The following is a 9,504-nucleotide window of genomic DNA, read 5'->3' as shown; positions in this document are numbered from 1 at the left end:
TGTCTATGCTGGGATATAGCAGTTAGCACTGTTACTGGAGAGGTGTATATGTTACGACGCTATACACATCTTTAAACATGGTAAACATTTAAAAGAAATCTGTGTTCAGGGGCCATAATGACCAGTGAAGAAGTACCTTGCTCTTACCAGACTTTGCAAGACAATCAAATCAATCACTAGTATAGCCATCTCTAGTCAGACAATGTGCGATGAATCAAAAAATACTACTATTATTGTGTGTGTTCTCTGTGTGCATGCGCATGCCCATGCGGTGTCATGTGTGTATAGTGTGTACAGGTAAGAGGATGGCTGTGGGAGTTCAGTCTCTCTCTCTCTCTCTCTCTCTCTCTCTCTCTCTCTCTCTCTCTCTCCCCCTATGTAGATATGTGGATTCCAGGGAGTGAACTTAGATTATTAGGTTTTGTAGCAAGTGCTTTAACCTGTCACGTCATCTCGCTAGTCCAAGCCTATGTGTGTGTGTGTGTGTGTGTGTGTGTGTGTGTGTGTGTGTGTGTATTTAACTTGTGAAAGTCAGTTCTCTGTCTACTGTGTGGGTTATGGAGTTCAAGCTCAGCAGCATGTGACTTTAACTGGCAGCTCCTGAGGAGGTAAAGTTTTGTCTATATTAAATCTATGGCTTACAAATGTTAAAGCTGAAAATAAGGAACAATTCCCTAGATTCATGCCCACAAGACTATTTTGTTCTACATCTAACTTAAATGCAGTCCTTAAGACTTGCTTTGATCAATTCTGGTTGTTGTTTTTTAAATAATACTGGGTCCAGATCCAAGAGAGAAGTCAGAATTTGAAGTTGTGAAGAATATTCCAACCCCTTAACTTCTCTGGCCATCTACCTCTTAACTTCCATTTCTGCATCTTCTTGTGGGCAATGGGAGACAGAATGAACGAAGTAATAAGTGGTGTTCAGGGTTTTCACCCATCGCATACACTGGATGAATCAGGGAGCTGTAAGCACATGTACGGGCTGCACCAGAGGTTCTGTCTACTTGCAAATAACATGAGACTGTTTTTAGTTTTGGACACAGATTCAGAATTCTATCATTGAGAATCATGAAAACTTTTGCTTTCTGAAAGTTCAATGAATATCACCTCTATAGTTGGGCTATTTGAACATAATTTTATTTTAGTACAAAGGTACCTGTACTTAATTTATTCTCTTATCCCCGTGTAAGAAAAAAATGGAAATAAATAAATATATATGTATATATATTGAAGAGTGCACAGTAATTCTGTCCATAGACTCAGTCACAAACCTTTGCTCCTGAAGACAATTTAAACCAGACAGTTTCAGGAACATCTTATAAACCAGGGCAGGAATGAAAATGTAGATCTGAGAGGAACAGAATTCTAATTTCTGAATAACTCAAATATTTTCTTGCATGGGAATTTTACTCTGTCAATTCCATGTTTAAAAAGACCCTTTGTATTCTTGTATAAAAAGTGGATGTTGCCAGGTGGGTCTTAAAGTACAGATGGGATGGCTTTCAGCTGCCTATTCTGTCTCAGCTCTGGCAGGAAAAGGATGATAAATCCTCTCCCATTAGCAGTCTTCTTTCAGTCCAGGTCCGTTGTGGTAGTAGCCATTGTCTCAGGACCTTTCAAAGCCTTGGTTGTCAGTTTTGCTTTTGATGCCATCAATCACAGAAAAGTAATTGATAGGCTATTGAAAAAGAATGAGCTTCAAATAAAATTCAAGAATAACTTAAAAAAATATATATACATATATATCTTCTAAAATTTTTAAATTTTATAATATAGTTTATATATTACTATATATTATATACATTCTGTATAAATTTATGTATTTATATATATTTGAAGTTTTCTGATTTTTTTACAGATTTATTATTTTTGGTTAACTGGATACAAACTTTTAATATATAAATGAGAAGGAATTATTTATCATTTATTTTATAGGAATTATAATTGATTTCCATTTAGGGATTGTGACAAGAAAGACACCTTTGAAAAGATTTTGGGTGGAAATAAATGGCTGTGTTTTGCTTCAGGAATGTTTGTGGCTTTTCTAGAGTGTGACATTATAAAAGTAATCTTAGCAAGTGTTAAACTTAAACATTGGGGACCTTTGTGGGGAACGGTAATTACAATGCCTTCTGTGACTTCATGGTTTTTACATTTATCAATCCAGGTGTATGTGGTCAGAAAAAATTGTATTAAAAGCACTCTAGATTTGCGTGGCAGAGGCTAGCTTTGAATTCTGGTCCCATCATTATTGGCAGGAATTGCTTCCATATAATCTCTGTCATTAGAAAAGGAGAGCAGCAGCCACACTCTTTCCTGTGTCATCCAATACTTGTGACACAACTTTGGTAAACTCTGAAGTAACTGCAAGTTCCTGTTGGGAATGAACTCTTTAAATATACTGCTGTGGGAATTCAATTGAACATATAGAGCATTAAACTCCTAACGCAGCAACACCAACCAGCCAAGGAAGCTTAATAAACACTGTTGACTTACATGGACCTTTAATACTTCAGTGGAAACATTTTTTTTACGTGGGATTTTTTTTTTTTTTTTTTTTTGCTATTTCTATTTGAAACACCACAAATATGCCCGATGAAACATATGACTTTTTTTTCCATCTAGTACTAGTTCATTGTAGTAAAGTTTATGTCTGAAATTCAGAGAAATCTCCCTTCTGGTCATAGTAGCACCTGCGATCCTTTGTAAGGGAGCAGGAGAAAGTGGCAGGTCAGGGAAGCTGTCAGACACATCATTCAGGTTATAAATGAAAGTATTAGGAAGCTTCCTCCGAGAAGGCTGAGTTGTAAGAAACTGGAAATGGGAAACATTGACCCTAGAGAGAAATTCTTCACACAATATTTAGTTTGCCTCCTCCGAGACTACTCCTTTCAATTTTAGAACAGTACTGCTCACTGAGATTTTGCAGTTAAATAGCTTTTCTACAACCAATTGTGGACTCAGTTCTAAAAAAGAGCAAAAGAAGCAAAAATGTTTGCAGAAGGGGAAAAGCACTGCTTGGCTTGAAGTCCTTGACTTGGCTCCTGTGTCCCAGGCACAAAGCATGTTTACTATATAGCTTACTTATTTTAAACACATTCTCAAAAACCTACTTTTCATTTCTCAACTTGCTGAAATGGCATCAATTTGTTTCTAGAATACATCTAGGAGAGTTTTAAAAATTTCTTTAGACACTACAAAGAAAGAAAAGTTTGGTAGGACATCTATAATGAGCACATTAATTTAGAGAGATTTATCCAATCCTATCCTAAAAAACTGTTATAATGTATATATATATATATATATATATTACACATATATACACTCATACATATTAGATGACAGTGTCAAAAATTTTAATATAATAAGACTTGATGACTCAGGATAAACAACAGTTCTCCTTTCTTGCAAACTGCAAAGACTCAGCAGGGTAGATTCTATTCTGTACCCAGAAGCACCAAGTCTTGTTTGTAGAGCAGAGAAGGTAAATCACTAGGCTGATAATGTAGGAAACGCTTCCCCTAGACTTCAGGTAGTGAAAACTTCAAGAGGTAGAAAAACGTCTTTTATATTTATCACACTCCTGATTTGCAGTATTTCCTAAGTCAGAGTAATAAATAAAAGGTGCTTTCATTCTTTTTGTTGGAGCACATGACTGGACTTGAGAAGAAAGGGGACCATAAAGCATTGAGGCAGCCGAAGGAGAATGAAGAGCTCAGACTGGCTCAAAGTGCACAGAGCTCTTGTTCATTCCAGCCCTCTCTATTTGTAAACATAATGATAGCAACTACAGGAATCTTCTGTTGGTGACCACACATACTCTTTTTTCTCATGTGTTGAAGTTCCAGCCCCTTTACAGACCTGCTCAAGTGTGTGTTCAAAAATCACTTTACAATGCACTGAATCAGACCTTCCTATTGGCTTTTTCTTAGTCAAATAATCAAGACTATGTTAAAATGAAAGAAACCAGCAACTCATAGGCTGTTTGTACCCCAAATCGATACTTCATTCAAGAAAGCTTGTGTTTCTAGAAATGGAATTTTGCTGTTGTTGTTTGAAATATGATGAATGTATTTTATACGTATGCAAAACCAAAGGTTTTACTACAGTATGGAGATTTTTATAACAAAAGGTTATGAAAAGGTGGAGTGGGACATGCAGGACTTGATGTACAAACTGGGGTGTCAGATCATTTCCTTTAACATGTTACTACATTGTTGCTGAGGGGCGTATTTAAATTAACTCTGCAGAATGTAACCAAAATGTGGCATGAACATGAAAGTATCCAGGTTTGCCTTCAAGGACCATCTTTAGGATGAGCAGGAAAGTCTAGATTTCAGTGACGGAAGAATTACAATTTTTTGGAAGAATAAAAATTCACACTCGAAATTCCATGGAATTTTAAGGCCCAAACCTCATAGATTCATTTCACTTCCAGAGACAACCGATGTGCTACTCAAAAACATATTAAGCCTCCAGTTCAAATCCCAACCCAACTTTGTCTCCTCCTGTATTAGGGTTCTTTCCATCTATTGAAGCTAACAGGCTCAATTTGATTCCTGGTTGGAGGGCCTGTATATCACTTGGTTCAATTAAACCAGTATTATTTACTTTGGCTGAAAGAAAAGTTCTACAGTCCAGCTTAATTTAAGAGTAAGTCTTACTGTCAACCGTCTATGCAAGGTTTATTGACATTTCAATCTTCTGATTAACGTTCTGGTAGATAGAATCTCCAAACTTATTATTATGACTGTTTACACAGGTATGAAGTTAGAACTCTTCAGCCTTGTACCCAAGAGCAAAATTATTCTGAAATGGTTTGGATTTGGCTGAGTCAAACCTCATAGCCAGCATGCCTCATTTAAAGACCAATACAGCTGTGCCAGAAGAATCTATATCAACATTACTACCAAGTTTAAAGCAATCTCATTTCTAGGAGGCCGTCTTAGTTTGGATTACTATTGCTATGATGAAATAGAGTGACCGTCAGCAAGTTAGGGAGGACAGAGTATATTTGGCTTATGTTTCCAAATCCACAGTACATTACTGAAGTAAATCAGGACAAGAACTGAAACAGGGTTAGAACCTAGAGACAGGAGCTGATGTGGAGGCCGTGGGAGGGTGCTGCTTACTGGCTTGTTCCCCATGTCTTGCTTGTTCAGCCTGCTTTCTTATAGAACCTAGGACTACCAACTAAGGGAGGTCCCAACCCACAACAAACTGGGTTCTCTCACATCAATTACCAATTAAGAAAATGCCCTGAAGGCTTCCCTACAGCCCAAACTTATGGAGGCATTTTCTCAGTTAGGGTTCCTTCCTCTCAAATGACTCTAGCTTGGTCAAGTTGACATAAAATTAGTCTGCACAGACAAATTTAGTTTTCTGTTCATCTTCCCTTGTGTTTGGGACAAATATGGTATCAAGAGTCTGTTTCAACCATTTAGCCAATTTACTCTCTCAAGAAATTTCTGCCCTAAGATTCTGTGTTTCATCTTTGGATGAAGCTAAGCCCACGCTTACAGATATTGTACTTAGTCTCTAGGAAACCAGGTGCTTTTTTTCCCCTGTATCAGTGAAAACAGGGCCTGAAGTAGAAAATTCACTGCACTACTCATTTTGGTTCTTAGATCTGTTTTGACTTTGCCAAACCCATATCCTTGGTTGAAGATGTCCCTGGCAGCTTTCCCCAGGCCACAGTGAGTTGGTCTGTTACACAAATCTAGATCCCAAGGGAGGGCTCATCTTGCTCCACCAAAGCAAAGTTGAAGGCCTTCTGGAAATAAATTTTCTCATAGTCTTATATTTCTTCTGTTTCCAGTAACTGTAATGTTCACTTCATTTTTCCCAGGAATGAATATAATTCCTTTAATATATGTATATACTATATGTGTTTAAATCATTTTAAAATGAAATCAGACATGTGAATCTTTAGTAGGAAGAAAATTAAGGATCCTAAGAGTTGTTGTGGGAATAGATGAATAGACTCCATCATCAGAACTAGTGTTCAAAATGGAGAAAAAAGGTAATCACTCCATTTTTAAATACATAGGGGTGTGTGTGTGTGTGTGTGTGTGTGTGTGTGTGTGTGTGTTGTTAGGAGGATGGAGCCAAGCAAACAAAAGAATGAATGAATCATTTTGAGTACATCCTACTTTTCAAGTATGTGCTTACTGAAAGAATGCATTAATTCTCAGACTTTTGAGGTCAAACCAGCACCTTGACATTTTCTCTAGTGAGAACTCATTCCTGAAAATGAGTGATGTGGCCAGCTGTGTTCAATAGGAATCCTTTTTCAGGGAAAATAATGTATGCCTATTGGCTATGGATTCCTGGTTCTCCTGTAGAAGTAAATTAGGAAATCAGCCCTGAGATTCCATCTCACACCAGTCAGAATGGCTAAGATCAAAAATTCAGGTGACAGCAGATGCTGGCGAGGATGTGGAGAAAAAGGAACACTCCTCCATTGTTGGTGGGATTGCAAGCTTGTACAACCACTCTGGAAATCAGTCTGGTGGTTCCTCAGAAAATTGGACATAGTACTACCGGAGGATCCTGCAATACCTCTTCTGGGCATATATCCAGAAGATGCTCCAACCGATAAGAAGGACACATGCTCCACTATGTTCATAGCAGCCTTATTTATAATAGCCAGAAGCTGGAAAGAACACAGATGCCCCTCAACAGAGGAATGGATACAAAATGTGGTACATTTACACAATGGAGTACTACTCGGCTATTAAAAAGAATGAATTTATGAAATTCCTAGGCAAATTGTTGGACCTGGAGGGCATCATCCTAAGTGAGGTAACACAATCACAAAAAAACTCAAATGATATGTACTCACTGATAAGTGGATATTAGTCCAAAACTTAGTATACCTGAGATATAAGAGACAATTTGTAAAACACATGAAACTGAAGAAGAATGAAGACCAAAGTGTGGACACTTTGCCCCTTCTTAGAATTGGAAACAATCACCCATGGAAGGAGTTACAGAGACAAAGTTTGGAGCTGAGACAAAAGGATGGACCATCTAGAGACTGCCATATCCAGTGATCCATCCCATAATTAGCCTGCAAACGATGACACCATTGCATACACTAGCAAGATTTTGCTGAAAGGACCCTGATATAGCTGTCTCTTATGAGACTATGCCGGGGCCTAGGAAACACAGAAGTGGATGCTCACAGTCAGCTATTGGATGGATCACACGGCCCCCAATGGAGGAGCTAGAGAAATTACCCAAGGAGCTAAAGGGAACTGCAACCCTATAGGTGGAACAACAATATGAACTAACCAGTACCCCGGAACTCTTGTCTCTAGCTGCATATGTATCAAAAGATGGCCTAGTCGGCCATCACTGCAAAGAGAGGCCCATTGGACTTGCAAACTTTATATGCCCCAGTACAGGGGAACCCCAGGGCCAAAAAGGGGGAGTGGGTGAGTAGGGGATTGGGGGGGTGGGTATGGGGGACTTTTGGGATAGCATTGAAAATGTAATTGATGACACTCGCCAGCTACCCACAACACCCGCCACAGGATCTAAAGACTTCTGGTGAGTGGAACACAGCTTCTGCTCCAATCCAATTGCGCGCGGGACCTGAGACTGCATTAGTTAGGGAAGCAGAAAACCGGCCTGAGTAGGGCCACAAGCCTCTTCGGGTCTGACCAGCACCTGGGTAGCTAGAGCAAAGGTTCGACTGACACCCACCAGCTACCCATGACACCCGCCACAGGATTTTGAGACTTCTGGTGAGTGGAACACAGCTTCTGCTCCAGTCCAATCACGCGGGACCTGAGACTGCTTTGGTTGGGGAGGCAGAAATCCGAACTGAGTAGGGCCACAAGCCTCTTCCGGTCAGACCAGCACCGGGGTAGCTTGGGCGCAGGGTCTGTTGACACTCGCCAGCTGCCCACAACACCCCCCATAGGATCTTAAGACTTCTGGTGAGTGGAACACAGCTTCTGCTCCAATCCAATTGCACTCGGGACCTAAGACTGCATTAGTTAGGGAAGCAGAAAACCGGCCTGAGTAGGGCCACAAGCCTCTTCGGGTCTGACCAGCACCTGGGTAGCTAGAGCTCAGGGTCGGCTGACAGCCACCAGCTACCCACGACACCCGCCACAGGATTTTGAGACTTCTGGTGAGTGGTACACAGCTTCTGCTCCAGTCCAATCGCGCTGGACCTGAGACTGCTTTGGTTGGGGAAGCAGAAATCCGGCCTGAGTAGGACCACAAGCCTCTTCCGGTCAGACCAACACAGGGGTGCTAGGGCGCAGGGTCTGCTGACACTGGAGTAGCCATTATAATATCTGATAAGATTGACTTCCAACCCAAAGTCATCAAAAAAGACAAGGAAGGGCACTTCATTCGCATCAAAGGTAAAATCCTCCAAGAGGAACTATCAATCCTGAATATCTATGCTCCAAATACAAAGGCAGCCACATTCATTAAAGAAACTTTAGTAAAGCTCAAAGCACACATTGCACATCATACAATAATAGTGGGAGACTTCAACACACCACTTTCACCAATGGACAGATCATGGAAACAGAAACTAAACAGGGACACAGTGAAACTAACAGAAGTTATGAATCAAATGGATCTGGCAGATATCTACAGAACATTCTATCTTAAAACAAAAGGATATACCTTCTTCTCAGCACCTCATGGTACCTTCTCCAAAATTGACCACATAATTGGTCATAAAACAGGCCTCAACAGATACAAAAATATTGAAATTGTCCCATGCATCCTATCAGATCACCATGGACTAAGGCTGATCTTCAAAAACAAAATAAATAATAGAAAGCCAACATTCACGTGGAAACTGAACAACACTTTTCTCAATGATACCTTGGTCAAGGAAGGAATAGAGAAAGAAATTAAGGACTTTTTAGAGTTCAATGAAAATGAAGCCACAACATACCCAAACTTATGGGACGCAATGAAAGCATTTCTAAGAGGAAAACTCATAGCTCTGAGTGCCTCCAAAAAGAAACTAGAGAGAGCACACATTAGCAGCTTGACAACACACCTAAAAGCACTAGAACAAAAGGAAGCAAATTCACCCAAGAGGAGTAGAAGGCAGGAAATAATCAAACCCAGGGGCGAAATCAACCAAGTGGAAACAAGAAGAACTATTCAAAGAATCAACCAATAAAGGAGGGTGGTTGTTTGAGAAAATCAACAAGATAGATAAACCCTTAGCCAGACTCACTAGAGGGCACAGGGAAAGCATTCTAATTAACAAAATCAGAAATGAAAAAGAAGACATAACAACAGATCCTGAAGACATCCAAAACACCATCAGATCCTTCTACCAAAGGCTATATTCAACAAAACTGGAGAACCTGGATAAAATTAAGAAGTTCCTAGACAGATACCAGGTACCAAAGTTGAATCAAGATCAGGTTAATGATCTAAACAGCCCTATATCCCCCAAAGAAATAGAGGCAGTCATTAATAGTTTCCCAACCAAAAAAAGCCCAGGACCAGATG

The 9,504-nt window shown here is 39.7% G+C and overlaps 1 pseudogene; it reads right to left on the bottom strand.

The window, feature by feature from the left end:
• Positions 1-4,470: 4,470 nt before the first annotated feature.
• On the bottom strand, positions 4,471-5,714 carry LOC110300214 (non-selective voltage-gated ion channel VDAC3-like; annotated as a pseudogene).
• Between the last annotated feature and the right edge of the window lie 3,790 nt (positions 5,715-9,504).

Source organism: Mus caroli, unplaced genomic scaffold (genome assembly GCF_978045245.1).
Source record: "Mus caroli unplaced genomic scaffold, Mus_caroli_1 scaffold_10, whole genome shotgun sequence".
Classification (NCBI taxonomy): domain Eukaryota; kingdom Metazoa; phylum Chordata; class Mammalia; order Rodentia; family Muridae; genus Mus; species Mus caroli.
The sequence above is the reverse complement of the archived record's forward strand: the minus strand, read 5'-3'. Positions and strand labels throughout refer to the sequence as shown.